General features: G+C 43.2%; 1 protein-coding gene across 9 annotated transcripts in view; it reads left to right on the forward strand.

Annotated features, from left to right (window-relative positions):
- Positions 1-1,419: 1,419 nt before the first annotated feature.
- The window catches only part of THRB (thyroid hormone receptor beta), a 376,102-nt gene continuing 362,518 nt past the window's right edge, over positions 1,420-15,003 (forward strand). For 2 of the 9 annotated variants that reach the window (XM_027584826.1, XM_027584830.1), the window contains exon 1: positions 1,420-2,768. The gene's annotated coding sequence lies outside the window, so the exon portion shown is untranslated. The other 7 variants (XM_027584827.1, XM_027584833.1, XM_027584823.1 and 4 more) reach the window with 5 other exon arrangements.

Consider the following 15,003-nt stretch of genomic DNA (forward strand, 5'->3'; position numbering starts at 1 on the left):
TCCCCAATAGTCTGTCTTCCCTGAAGGGCAGGGACAGGCTTGGCATTCTTATCTGTCTAGTCATGGACCAGAATCACTTCTGGGGCCTTCATAACCAAAATAAATTCCAGGAACTAACAATAAACAGGCAGAATGAGAATCTCCAGGGCTGGGTCATTTGACTGCACAACTAGACTAAGGAGTTGTTGAGTGAATGAAAGAATATCAGTGGTTCCAGTGCCTGGAATAGCACTTCTTCTGGTTTGAATACTCCCTAGTAAAATCTGGTCCATCCTTGATGGACTGGTTCAAGGGCCATGTTTGCATTCAGTGATATCTCCCCTGATTTCTTCCATTCTCTCCTAATGCCCCGCCAGCTCTAATTCCCTGACCTAAAGTTCCTTACCGTATATTGATTACCTTTGACACTGAGGAAATTCTACTTGAGTTTTACTTTACTGATTAGACTTTGTTAGTATTGAAGGCACAGCAGAATGAGGACCTGCATGAGGCAAGTGAGGCAATTGCCTTGAGTGCAAAATTTAAGGTGAATCAAAAACTCAGTAATCAATTGGGTGCCTGGGTGGCTCAGTCGGTTAAGTGACTGCCTTCGGCTCAGGTCATGATCCCAAGGTCTTGGGATTGAGCCCTGCATCGGGCTCCCCGCTCAGCGGGAAGCCTGCTTCTCCCTCTCCCACCTGTGTTCCCTCTCTCGCTGTCTCTCTCTCTCTCTCTCTCTCTCTGTCAATTAAATAAAGAAAATCTTAAAAAAAAAGAAGCAATGTGATAAAAAAAAACTCAGTAATCAAGAGAAACTATATTTTAATGCAATATAATTAAATATTATTTAATGCAATATATTGTTCAACTTTCTTGAACAATATACCAAGAGTTTAAATAAAGACAGGCGCAGACCCTGTATTTATATCACTGACCTCACTGGCTTCAGTGTAATCCCAGTCCTATTGGACTTTAGGTTTTATTTATCTTCTTACCCCAGCAGTGGATGGATGAATGAATATAAAAACAAATTGTTTCTTTGAACCAAGGCAGCAACTTGGAATTTGTAGATCCTGGTAATGAGGATGTCTTACAGGTGGCTCTGATGTGCCCTCTCAAACCAGCTAGATTGGAACACGGGGCCATATGCTCTAAAGTTTGAATATTATTTTTGCCTTCAGCCAGGTCCCCATAAGACTATTCCTCCATTGTCTGCCTTTGTGAAAACTAAGAAAAAGCAATGACGTGTTCTGTTGTCAATCCTTGTTTGCCATCATGGAATCAGCCCTCAGAGGGCCAATTCATGGAATCCTTAGTAGTTCATGTTGTTTCAATAATGTTGCATTAAAATTGCCTTCCCCCATTGTTATATAACATTGTTACAGTCATAGTCTCATGAATTGTTTGAATAATACCATGCTATTTATTTCATGTTGTAATTTACTCTTTATTTCAGAAGTTTCCAGGCAAAATGAGATCAGAAAAACAAAGCCATTTAGACAAAGGGAAGCAACAGTGTTTGTTATACTTCATTCTCTGTATGATGTTTCCTTCTTAAGAAGGAATTTAGCTCCAAGTTGTACTCAGGAAGAGAAAAAAAAATTCCAAGTTCCACCAGGGTTTAGGGCCTATTATCCACCTTTGTGAAGGAAGGTTGGCATCACTCTCCTCCCACTCTCCCCCCTTATTAGGAAGTTGTTCACATGGCTCCAAAGCCCCTGGGAAGACCAGGCTGTCAACTGTTGTGGCCTGGCGGAGCCAAGCTTTTTCCTCATTGGCCAGAGTTTTCACCCACAGTTAGCCACCAGGGGGCCACCTATTTGGAACAAACGGTGCAGACTCCACAGCTTTCCTCCAAACCAACCAAAACATCCCGGGGCCGCTTTGGAGCAAAGCCCAGGAACTTCCCTGCAAGGGAGGACAACTTCTCTCCAGCTACAAAACCTGCAAGTCCTATATGGTATAGCCTTATTACGAGTGAAAAATAAAACAAAGCATGGATTTGTCGCCAAGACCGAGGGGATTTAAGGTCCACGGAGTCTGACCAGGAGGCCCCTCCCTCTCGCCAGGGAGCCTGGAGGTCTGCGACTTTTCCTCGCTTGAAGCACCTGAAACACTGTGCATCCAGGCGTAGGCAACAGTTTCGGAATTCCTGACAGTTGTGGTTGTTAATGCTGTTAGCTAGGGTGGTGGCTTCTCGCCCCTTTCCGTGGGATGCTCACAAGAAACTGGAATAAATCACACGTCACCGGCTGGAAATCTGTAAAACTCTCCAATAAATCATCTATACATTGCTCAGACAGTTGAGGATACAAATCGTCATAGCTCTATCACATTTCTGTACGAATAAATGTGTATATTGAATAATGAAGTAGGAATTGTTGTAATATTATCCATAAGAAAATAATTGTACTATGTCGTCAAAATAGTTTTGTTGCAACTATAACTTCGTACCGACTGCAGTTTAGCTTTTTGGGGACTCAGTATTTTTACAAGCATTCTTCCAGACCAGAATGCAGCTGCCCGCTTTATTTTCTCCCAGCCTAAACCCTTCGCTTTCAAGACTTGAGGTGGGGGTGGGGGAGGGCATTTTAGAAATTCATATTTGCCTGGGGCAGAACTCTTCAAGAGTATAAACGATTTTTGTCTTCCGGGTTTTATTTGTACATATCCAGGGCAAAGACTAATACGGCAGCCCTTCTGGAACCTGTGGAGTGTCTCCACTCTGCACACATCTCCCAGGATGTGCATAATTTTGCGGAGGGGTGTCTCGCTCAAAGGCAAGCCAGGTATTTTCCAAACTATCATAGGGGGTGGAGGGGACGGGGGCCGGGTGACGGTAAGGGAACTCCAGACCGCCGGGCCCATGGGAGGCCCCAGGAGGAGCCAGAGCGCTCTGTCGGCCCGACACGCGCCACAAGTGGTTTGGAGAAAGAGGGAGGAGCGCGGTGGCAGGGGCCGCGCTGGTCTTGCCGGGCGAAGAAAAGCCCGAGCTTCTGGAAGGTCCTCCGCCTCCTTGTCACTCGTCCCCCATTTCTTCCTTTTCTCCTACCAGAGGAATGACGCCCAAACCCGAACCTCGGTGCGCACGCCGCCGGGTGGGTGGACGCGCGGCCACCCAACCCACCGCAACACTGCCACCCTGGGAAGGGCACCCTGGGTGGAGGGCACGGCCGGGACTGGGAGGAGAGCGAGCGCCCGAACCTGGGGAGGCAGGTGCGGAGGCGGCCGGCCCGGGGCGGTGTGCGCGTGGGCCGCGGGGTAGGGGTCCGCGAGCACCGAGGGGCGGACACCTCTGGGCGCCGGCCCGGGGCCGAGCTGGGGGTGTCGGGTGCCAGCCGGGCGGCTCGGGGCGGTCGCGGCGGCGGGGCGAGCGGCAGGGAGGCCATTTCCTCGCTGCGCCCCTGGCGGAGCCGGCTTTGCTTGCTCTTGGCCGCCGCCGGCGCCGCCGGGGCCGCGCGAGTAGGACCGCCGAGAGGGTTGAAGGGGAAACCAGGTCACCGGTTCGCAGACGCGGCGCGGAGCCGGCGCCCCGGGCCCGGAGTAAGGCAGCGCCCGGGGAGCTGGCCGGGGCGGGCCGGGCGCGCGGGGGGCCCGGAGAGGCGGGGACACCGGTGCCCGGACCACACTCGCTTCCTACGCCTATAAAAGTGGAGTGGCCGGGGAGGGCCGGCGCGGCCGTGGCGGCGGCCGCCTCTCTTCGCCCAAGGAGTTGACATTTTGCAGGACTCGCGCGACGTCCCGTCGCCTGCGCTCCCCGGGACCCCGCCGCCGGGAGGAGGGGGCGGAGGAGGGTGGAGACTGCGGGGCTTGGCCAAGGAAGGCGCACATCCTCGGGCGGGCGGCCGTGACGCGGCGGGGATTAACTTTGCATGAATAATGTGAGTGCGCTTGGAAAGGAGACCTTCGGTTCCCCAGGCTCGGGGCAAGCGCCCGCAGGCTACCTTCCCCGGGCAGGGGTGCTCAACCCAACCGTCTCGAGGGCACTGGTAATTTGGCGAGAGGACTGCGTGGAGGCGGGGGCGTGTGGGGGAGGGGGGAAAGGAGGATGGGGCGGCAGTTCCAGCTGTCCAGAAGGGTGGGCAGGCTGGCGGCGGGGGTGTCGCGGAAACCTGAGAGGTGTGGGCGGCGAAGCCGGGCGCGCGGGCGGGCGGGCAGGAGGGTGTGGGTGGGTGGGTGGGGGGTGTCAGCCGCCGTGTTACCTGCCTCCGCCGGGTTTCTGCACCCCGGGTCCGGGAGGAGGTGCCCCTCGTGCTCCGGCACCGCGCGGCCGCAGTCCGGGAGCCCCAGCGTGGGCAGTGGTGGAGCCGGGTGGCTGGGGGCACCCTCCAATCGTAGAAGCTCTGTTCCTCAAACCCCCAAGCCCAGCTGTTGACAGGCTCCTTATGAAATGGAGTTTGGCATCCTCAGCGCCGAACCGAGTGGAAGTTTCCATGATGAGGAAGTTCTGTGACACGGGGGTTCGGAAAAGGTTGGCAGACACCGGGGGGCGGGGAGCGGGGAGGCGGTTTAAAGGGACTGTGGGTCCCCCATCCCCCTTTTTCTTCCTGCTCCGGAACTCCGGGGTTTGGAAAGGAGAATAATCCTGAATGTTGGCGTGCGCTGCTGCGGGTGCCTGGCGACTTGGCTTCTCCCCGCCTTCTCAGGGACTCGGTGGCGATTTCGCTCGCCTCCTGGGTCGCGCTTCTCTGCCTTGCTCTTCTTTTGACGCAGCATCTTCCTCTGGGTCGCCTCGAGTTGGTTCTGGCAACCAGGAGTTGAGCCAGCTGTGTTCTCCCCCGCCCCGGCCTCCCGGCTCCCCGACCTCCTACGGAGGACTAAATTGGGGGAGGGTTTTTTTTTTTTTTTTCCCCCTTAATAGATCTCGTCCTTCTTAGCTGCGGTTGTCATTTTGGAGGAGGATTTCCCATTGACCACTGTTGGATTAATATTAGCGCTAATTCTTAAGCCTTCCTATTTGTTGGGGAGGGGGGGAGCATGGGGTGTTTTTCAATTTATTAAAGGTTAAACGTATAATTTTCCCCAAATAGGAAATTTTACAGAGAGGGTCTAGAAGCTTAACAGTTCATAAACTGAGTCAAAGAAAAAGGAAAGAGTTTACCTGAACAAACAAGTTCATACTCTCCACCCTCCCCTCTCCACGCACATTTAGAATTTGTGAAGATTCAAACATTGTGCCTAATCGTCAGTAAATAAATTTGAAACTGAGTCTTTTCTGTTAGCCTGATACTGGTCTTGGGTGCTAGTGAGATGCAGTTTTAAAGACCAGTTTTGAAGTTCAAAAAATTAAGCATTCCTTGGACAGTGTCTTAATCTCAGAGCACAGCAGTCTTTATAATGGTAAATATATTGAATCATGTAGACCTGTTGAGCAATATCTTTACATCATTTGGCTTTATTTTAGTTTAGTATGCTTATTGACATTTTAATAATATGTAGCACGCACTAGATTACAAAGTAATAAAAATTGCATTTTAGTCAAAATATTCCATGATTCATTCTGAAAATTCACAGTGACTGATCTGCTCCCTAATTCACTTCTGCTTACCTTTCTTATTCTGAAACAAGTCAGGAACTAAGAAACATTAAAGAGAAAGGTATTTTGATGAAAAGTATTTTGAGCAGTGGATGTTTTCATGCCAGTTGGCTAAGGGTTTTAATCGAGTCTAACAGAAATTCAATAGTAAGTGATTTGTTTTGGGTATTATATGGGAAGGCATTGATGAACAACCATTTATTATTTGTACATGTTAAACTGATACTATCAGAATCTTATTTTTAATGAATTTCAAAGTTTTATATATATTGGAAGTGGGACCATCTGGTAGTAGATATGATTTGTTTTTCTTTTTTAGTGAGTGAGAGTAAGTGCTGCTAAATATAGCCAAAGAACTATTTTTTTAAATGAAGCAATTCCTGTTGGCATTATAATGCAAAGGCATAGTTTTATTGACATTGGAATATTGTTTTATGGAGTAACTGACCTTACAAGAGGAATAAACATTCCATTTCTCCCCTTTTAGATTCTTTATTCTGCTATCATAATGAATTAAGACAACTTCTTTTTAATCTAGCATTTTGGGGAAAAGGTGATTTCTTAAAATTTCCTTAAGAGAAGTGAAAGTTGTGGATTTCTTTTCTTTCCTGAGATTTTTGCAATTGTTTGAAGGAGGGCGTGTGTGGAGCCACAAATGGGATTGAAAGTTTGTTTTTTGTTTTTTGGAGTTTTTTAGTAAGCTCATCTTTTTGATGGAAATCCGAGTAAAGGTGATTGGTTTCTTTAGCTCCTTTTTATCATTCCAGTGTAAGATTATGTGTCACCTTCTTAAAAAGCCCTTCCATGACCACATGAGCCGAGGCAGTCCCTCATTCCTTCTTAGCACCCTCATACTGTTTTTAGTTTCTTTTTTTTTTTCCTCTGTCCTTGGTCTTATTTGCAGTCTGAATTGTCATTTCAGTTGGTACTTGAATACCTGTCTCCCCTGTCTACAATATAGAGTCCATGAGAAAAAGAGGCTTGACCACCTCTTTAACTCTTGATTCTCCAGCATCTTACACAGTGCTTGGCACACAGTTGGAGCTGGAGAAATCTTTGTTAAATAAATGAATGGTTGTGCCCAAACATTGTGTTCCTAAAAATACCTGACTAAGCATCCTAAGTGGGTACCAACTGGGTATGTCAAGACCTGTGTCTGTGTATGTCTGTGTGCCATGTATATATGGTTCAGTCTTTATCTCTGTCTCCCCCCACACACTTTTTTTTTTTTTTCTGAGAAGAAAGCTAGTCCCATTCCATATAGTGACAATGCTGAGAGTTATTTCTGCAAGTTCTTCCTGGGAGCATTTGCCTGGAGTACACAGAAATCCTCAGCAGCAGTTTGTCTTACACCTTACCTTGATTCCCTGAAGACATTGACCTTCAACTCCCTGGGTATCAGCAGAATCTTTATGAGTTCCAGAGGCATTGTCAGTGCTAAAAGCGAAATTCCAGGGAACAGACATCACTGGATGATAGCAGTGCCTTCTCACTCAGCAGGTTCTGGCAGTGCCTCTGGCCTTGACAGCCCTAAGGGGACCAAGGGCCTGTGGTGGTATAGCTGGTCTACAAAAGTAGCAGTTGGGGGGGGGCAAAATGGGACTGTCAGGATATAATACAAGATTGAAAGGGCCCTTGGGGGTAGATTTGAAAATAACCTGCTGGTCACCCTGTGTTGTAAGTTAAGTCATTCAACTTTCCCCTTTGCGTCTTTTCACATTTCGATAAACAGATTCTAAACCAGATGATTGTGGGAAATACTGCCTTTTCTGAGTTTTCAAGTGACCAAAGTGTGATACCCAAAGGGTCATCTCCAAATTAGCTATTCATGGAAACTCTTTTGACAATTGAGACAAAAAGGAAATCACAGTGGGTGATTATAGTGATTTGTTTTTGTTTACAGAGTATGGACTTTCAGAAATGTGTCTGCAAAAATGCATAGTAAAAATCCCACAAAATGATGACATTGGTAAAAACGGTAGGGGAAGGAAGATCAAAATTTTATAGAGGGGTAAAGATAGTTAAACTGAAATCCTAAGTGTTTATTGCTTTGGACTATTTAATTTAGCTCTGAGCTTCTCAGTGGCCAAGTTAACAGAAAAAAAACAGGGTCTGGAGATGGCAGGTATGCATTAAAGTTGTAAGGATACATCACTAACGTTTGTAGAGGGCTTACCAGGTTGTCTGGCAACTAGTATATAATTCTATGAAATATCAAATCATGTAATGGCCAGTACTTGAACTTCAGTTCTACAGAAAATGAAGTAAAGTTCTTTATTTGGTCATCTTTTATGAGAATAACAAATGCAGAAGGGATAATGATGAAAAGAAGCTCAGTGAGAGTTTGTCTTTAGGAGCCTGAGCTGCTGTGGTGCAGCAGTGGAAATTCTGGAATTGTCCCCAGTGCAAAAACAGAGCTCAGAAAACCTAGAGGAATGAATGGTTAACATGTTCTTCAGGCCGACTTTCTCAAATATCCAGCGTCTCAGCCAGGCTTTTGACTAGAGCAATCTGAGAGGACAGGACAGCCAGGTACTTGAAAATGACCCTATGGCCATAAACCCTCTGAACAGGTGATCTTGACACTTTGCTTTAGTCTGTATAGCTCTTATCACCCTGCAGGGCAGTTTGGGTTTTGGTTCCATTTGTCTCCCCCGCTAAACAGGGTTGAAGGACTATGGGTTTATTCATCCTTGACTCCCCAGCACTTAGCAAAGATTTGGACACATGGGCATAGGGAAACACTTGTTGGAAGACGGAATGGGAGAGGGAAAGGGGGTGGTGCTTCTCTTGCTCTTCTGATATTGGTATTAAGTGTCATCTTTGGACTTCATTTTGCCCAAAGTGAATATTTGTTGCCTGGCTTAAATTTTATGTCTATATCACAGCTAGAAGGGCTTGTTCTAGTGTCTGAACTGTTTGAGCAATGGATGGCAAATTAACTTCTTGCTTTATTTACAGTAATTTTGATTATTTGACTTGATTTCTCATTCAGTCTACAAAAATTTGTGTACCTACTAGGTGCCTCATTCTGGTAGTCATTTTGCAGCTCAGTGTGCAGCCTAGTGACCTGTAAGACAATATGCATATATTAACACAAAGGGATCATGAAATGGTCTTCACTGTGATGGAACAGATATGCCTATTGGGCTCCTTCATATGGCCCCCTAGAGGAAATAAAGTTATTTTCATCTGAGGAAGTAATTGTTTTGTGGTTTCTATAGCCTGTGTGTATTCGTGTAAATTGCAGTAGGATTCTCTTGGTATCCAAGTGGTGTGAGATTGAATATATTTAGGCCAGTGAGTCTCTGATTAACGATGTTCACTCTTCACCCTAAGTTCCTAAATTTGTGAGTCGATTATGATGTTTAAGTAAGTTGGGGGGGAATATCCAAATCACTGAGTCACAAATAATGTATTTCCATATGCTTCTCTTAGCAATCCAGCCGACTGACAACTAGACTAATGCTCATGTTGCTTGGTCCATACTGTCCTAATTTCAAGGGACTTTGGAGACTTTATGTGCTAGCGTTGTTCCTGGGCAGTACTATTTTTGTTGAGTGAGAACCTGAGCTCTGCTGTGAACTTAGGTATCTTTTCCAAATGGCAAGTTAGGAGAGCCTGGAATTAGGACCCAGGAACCTTAACTCTGTGTCCCCAGGAGCTTATTGTAGCCTTCCCATTATGATGGTCAGATACTCTAACATATACATATCTGCATATAACACATAACAACACGTATTATAACGTGTAATGTGTATACAGCATTATAACAGTGTAACGCATATACAGGTGTGTGTGCTGAGTGAGAGTAACATATAACAACTAGGAAAGGATTGATCCGAACTAAATTCCTCATTCGACTTCCTAGTTCCAAATGAGAGGCTTCATGGATCATGGTTTCTCTTCCATGGGCTTTATTCAGAAACTCATGAGTGATAAGCTGATTAAAGTAAAAGCTTGGACAAAGGAATGCAAATTGACAGCAGGTATGTCTTCTTAATTCGGGAAATACACTTTTGTGACTCTTCCAGAGGTTTCGGGAATGCTTGTGATGAGAAGAGTAGATAAGATAGTCATGGTTTTAGTGGCATGATGCATGCTCATGACATTCAGGAACCCATTGAATATTCTGACTCATGATGCACACTGTTCAGTGGTTCTCAAGATGGTTCAGATATACTTTTCCCCTTTACACTCTGTTTTCTCAGATTTCAACAATGCTTGCACAGAATAGGTGCTCGAAAAATAATGATTGACGACAACAATTATGACATTCCTGGGTTTGGGTCAACTTTTTCATATTTCTCTCCCATATGCATAAATGTGTCAGCAACTTTCATGTCTGTGCATGCAGAATCTGCCTCTGTGACAAGTGTGTATCATGTTCTTACATACAGTGAAAAAGACAGTGCTTGTCTCTGGCTTCAACTGTGGTTCCCAGGCCCAGCTTCCAAATCATAGTGAGAAATGCCACAGCCACACTAATGTCCCAGGCTAAAAACCCTGTCATCACTTTGAGTTCTCGTCCATACTCCTGAATATTTTGGCAGATCTTCATCTTATTTTACGTTTTACTTATTTAAATGGTTACTTATGCTACTCTGTGGTCAATTCTGTTTGGGAAATTCTGAGTTTAACAACTTAATGCAAGAGTTTTTCAGAGACTGTGTTTATGCTAGCGTGCATTATGAATTCCAAGAGGGAGACCAGGTAACAAAACTTATTTGGTCACCATATTCTTTGTGTGTGTGTGTGGTGGGGGGGTGTGTGTAAAAACTCAAACGGCTAAATTTCAGAGCAAGAGGTTGCAAGGAACAGTTCATGGCATTACACTTAAAAAAATTAGTCTCATTTGTTTTAAGCTCTGGCTACATTTTATAATAAGTGATAACTCCTAGAAACAGTATCAGTCTCCACAGCAGAACCCTGTTGCTTCTACACACAAAAAAGCCTATCAGTTTGTATTCAACACTAATTCATGTACCACTGTTGAAATGTTTTGCAATGATGCAAACATGCTAAATTGCTGTTACTTTTTAAATACTATAATCATAAAATGTATCTTTTCTTGACTTTATTTCTGATATTTAGATATTAATTTACATAAGCCAGAGAATGGTTTATTTCTGCCATATGTGTTTTTGTTTACTTTTTTGAGTTTTCACCTAAGCTTCAATGTAATTTCTACTCTAGATCTAGAGATCTAGAATAATGTGTTTGTATCTTAATTGTAGCTACAGTAAGGGGAAGTATAAGGTTGTATATTCTTGTATTACTTGTCCTTTAATTTAAAAAAAGGAACCAGGGAAACCTTACACAGAAAAATCTTTTTAAAAACAATTTCAATTATGGCCTATGTGGATGATGAACATATCAATTTATCCTGTAGTGTGGTAGTTGGAAGGGATTTGAAAAACATCTTGTCCCTCTGAGGCATCTCAAAAACAAAGCAAACAAAACAAAACTCTTAGGCATTTGGCTTATTAGTTTGATCTCACACTCCATAGCTTCATAAACATAAATATTGTTAAGGTGAAGGCATCCTCTGGAATGTACACTACATGCATTCATTTGCTGTTAGTTAAGAATATATGTTTGGATTTATCTTTATCGAGGTTGCCACAAAAATCAAGCCTTAAAATGAGTAAACTTTTTTTTTTTGTCCTGGAATCTGTCCATCCTTCCATCCCTCCATTTTTCCATCTCTCCATCTGACCTCTATCCCACTACCCATCATCCATCAATCTCCATCACATATGCATTGGACATCTGCTGGGTGCCAAACTCTGTTGTAGGTGTGAAGATACCATGGTGAACATTTAAAAATCCTTGCTGTGGAGATGCTCAGAGACTCCTGGGGCAATCCACAAAAGTTAATTTAGTATGTAACAGTGTTTCTCCACCTCAACCATTGGCATTTGGGGCCAGATAATTCTTTGCTATAGAGGCCTACCCTGTGTATTGTAGGATGCCAAGTAGCATCACTGGCCTCTACCCGCTAGATATCAATAGTTCCCCCCATACTCCAGTTGCAGTAATCAAAAATGTCTCCAGATATTGCCAAATGTCTTGTGGAAGGCAAAATCACCCCTCCTACAACCCACTGGTGTAAAGACCCAGGTCTATGAAGTGAGAATGTGTGGATTTATAGCCTGACTTTACCTGGCTTTGTTGCATGTACTCAGTTTCTTCATTACATGGGATCATGTAGCATTTGACCCACAGTTAAATGTTCCTAAATATTAGCTATTGTAGTGGTGGTAGAATTAATACTTCAACAGGCAATTACAATATTGATAAGTTCTATGATGGAGTAAGTACCATGTGCAGTGGGTACCCAGAGTTGGGAGTGGGGTGAGTTCAGTAAGAACTAGGCAGTAAGAACACCATATACCAACGTACGAAGTGGGGTAAAAGTATGAAACCTTTGGGAAACTGCAGACAGTTGGATCTAATTCATGTTCAATGGACAATAAATGAGGTTGTTGGAACAGGTTAGAGTCACATGGTGAAGACTTTTCTGGCCACAGTAAAGAAGATAGACTTTGTCTTAATAACATGAAGAAACTAAAGAATGCTCAGCGAGTCAGATTTTCATTTTAGAAGAGGTCTTTGGGATAAGTTTTGAATGGGAAAGAGATTGGAAATGATGAGCCCAGTTAGAGACTCTTGGAATAATCCATTGAGAGATGAAGGCTGTTGGAACTGAGGCAGTTATATGTTGCCGCGATGTCTTTGGGAACAAATTTCACTTTTTCCAAGATGTGGCAAAATTTTTCTAAGTTAATTCCAATAATGAATATTTTTAGCAAGATGGCTCTACATTTGGGAGAATTTCAAGTTTAATTTGAAAGCAGATTACATGATAGATTCTCTTTAGAATGTTTTCAAATAAAGCTTAATTTAAAGACCATCTCACAGCCTATTCATAGCTGAATATTACTCACGGGTTTCGCTGCTATTGTATACATATGTCTACAGTTCCCAGTCAGACAGAAACATCCTTCTGCACAGCTACATTGAATTATCATTGACATTGCTGTGTTCAGATTCATTATTTAGGATTAAGTATTGATTTTCTGACTGATAGGGATTTTATTTTTTTAATGATCAAAATTAGAGGTGGATGGTGAAGATGAATGAGTGAATGGAACATTATGGAAATACCACCACATTGAGAATAAAAACATTTTGGACAAGTCTCTTGATTTATCTGAGTTTTAATTTCCTTAGTCATAAAACAGTAAGATTTATCTAGACAAATTAGGGAATCTCAAAGTTATCCTTAGTGTAGGGGCTGGCAAAAATTTTCTGTAGTAGGCCATATAGTATTTTCAGCTTTTCAGGACATACAGTCTTCACTGAGACTGCTCAACTGTGCTGTTGTAGTGTGAAAGCAGTCAGAGATGCTACGTGAATAAATAGTCATGGCTGTGTACCAACAACTTTATTTATAAAAACAGAAGGTGGGTTGTAGTTTGCTAACCCTACTAGCCTGGCAGGAGTACAATAGAAATATAATGTGAGCCACACGTGTAGTTTGAAATTTTATTGTAGCCACATTACAAATAAATAAAAAGCAACCAGTGAGTTCAGTTTCAATAATATATTTTATTTCACCCAATATGTTCAAATTATTACTAACCTGTAATCAATATAAAAATATTAATGAGATGTTTTACTTTTTCACATTAAATCTTCAATATCTGGTATGTATTTTACACTTGCAACACATTTCAACTTTGACTAGTTACATTTCAAGTTGGCTAGTAGCTGCTGTAATTGGACAATATGACTTTAGGCCTTAAAATGTATTTTATCAAATTCCATGCAAAAATAAGTTATATGCATTATTTCAAGTGATTGAGAAAATTTCCTTTTTTTTTTTTGCCACATATGTAGGTTAGGAAAACACTTCACTTTGAGATAAAGAATGGCGGCACCTGGGTAGCTCAGTCAGTTAAGCGTCTGCCTTCAGCTCATGTCATGATCTTGGGGTCCTGGGATCGAGCCCCGCATTGGGCTCCTTGCTCAGAGGGGAGTCTGCTTCTCCCTCTGCCCCTCCCCCTGCTCATGCTCTCTTTTGCTCTCTCTCTCAAATGAATAAATAAAGCTTTAAAAAAAGAAATAAAGAACACACAGTGGCTAAAACAGTTTATTTTTCACTCATGTGCAGTTGAAAACTCTTGTTCCTGATTGATGAGTGGCTATGCTCGGTAGCCATTCAGGGGAGTCTCAGTTCCTTTGGTCTTGGGCTCCTCCATCTTCCATTCATGGCTGCCAAGATCATGTCTTCATTGCATCAGACCACTGGGAGGGAATGAGAGAGTGGAGAAGCACACTGGCTTCTTCACTACCTTGGCTTGACAGTAACACAAAACCATTTTGCTCAGATTCTTTACTGATGAGAACAAATTGCGTGTCCCCTCCTACACGAAGCGGGATGGGAACAGTAGTCCCAACTTTACAGCCGCTGTCCAGTGATGAATCTCTGCTGGGGAAAGGGGAGCAAGAATTATTTGGTGGTCAGGGAGCTGTCTTTTCCATACCGTGCTACTCTGTTTTTTTAATTCTCATGTGGCCTTCATCACATCACATCCCATCACTGTCTTGTTACTTTTGGAGGCATTGACAAGTGATGAAAACATCTTGACAGCCATGAGGTAACCCATTTCTATTTTTTGGTGCAGGACCACCCTCCTGTCTGACCTAATTCTCTTTCCTCATTTCCTTCTTTTTCGTAGGGGGTCATCTTCAATCTTGCTGGACCTGACTTTTCCTTGTAGTCTTTGACCACCATTTTTATGTCCTTGATACATTTATGTGGATCATAATATGCACATAACATTGGGAGTTTGCCGATCACTCCTGATATTTCTGGCACATGATTAGAGTGCTAATTTTTTAAAGGAAACTAAAATTTAGAGTAGAAATATCAGGGAGCAGGGGCCAGAGCTGATTCTTGACAGAGAATTGACAGTGTTGACAGAGGTACTGAAGCCATTTTCCTGTAATCATTTTACAGAACTTCAGTCTGTTTAAATAAATGACTCATTATCTAATATCTTGACTAATAACATCAATTTTCCTATTATTTATCCTACTTGTCGTTGCTTACTGCAATGGGACCCCTCTTTTTTTTAGACAAAAAGAGTGTTTGCTTGTTTTCTCCCCAAATTAAAAATGTGCTTTATCAAATATTCAGCGTGTTCTATAGAAGTGCCTCCTGTGAAGGAAATGTAAGAGGGGCATGAATAATAAAGGTGAGGTAAGTGAAGAGAACAAAGAAGCCTTTTCCTTCCAACTAGGCATATTTTACCTTTCTGAAAACCTTATTATTTAATTATTATTAAAATGTCTAATTCTATGAAGTAAGGAAATGCAAAGCACACATACATTTTGGATTATTAAGAAATAAGGTCAACCAGTGGTAAGAAGTATCATGTTGAGGACATGTAAAAGAAAAAGAATTGTATCCCTTTAAA

Source organism: Zalophus californianus, chromosome 1, assembly GCF_009762305.2.
Source record: "Zalophus californianus isolate mZalCal1 chromosome 1, mZalCal1.pri.v2, whole genome shotgun sequence".
NCBI classification, from domain to species: domain Eukaryota; kingdom Metazoa; phylum Chordata; class Mammalia; order Carnivora; family Otariidae; genus Zalophus; species Zalophus californianus.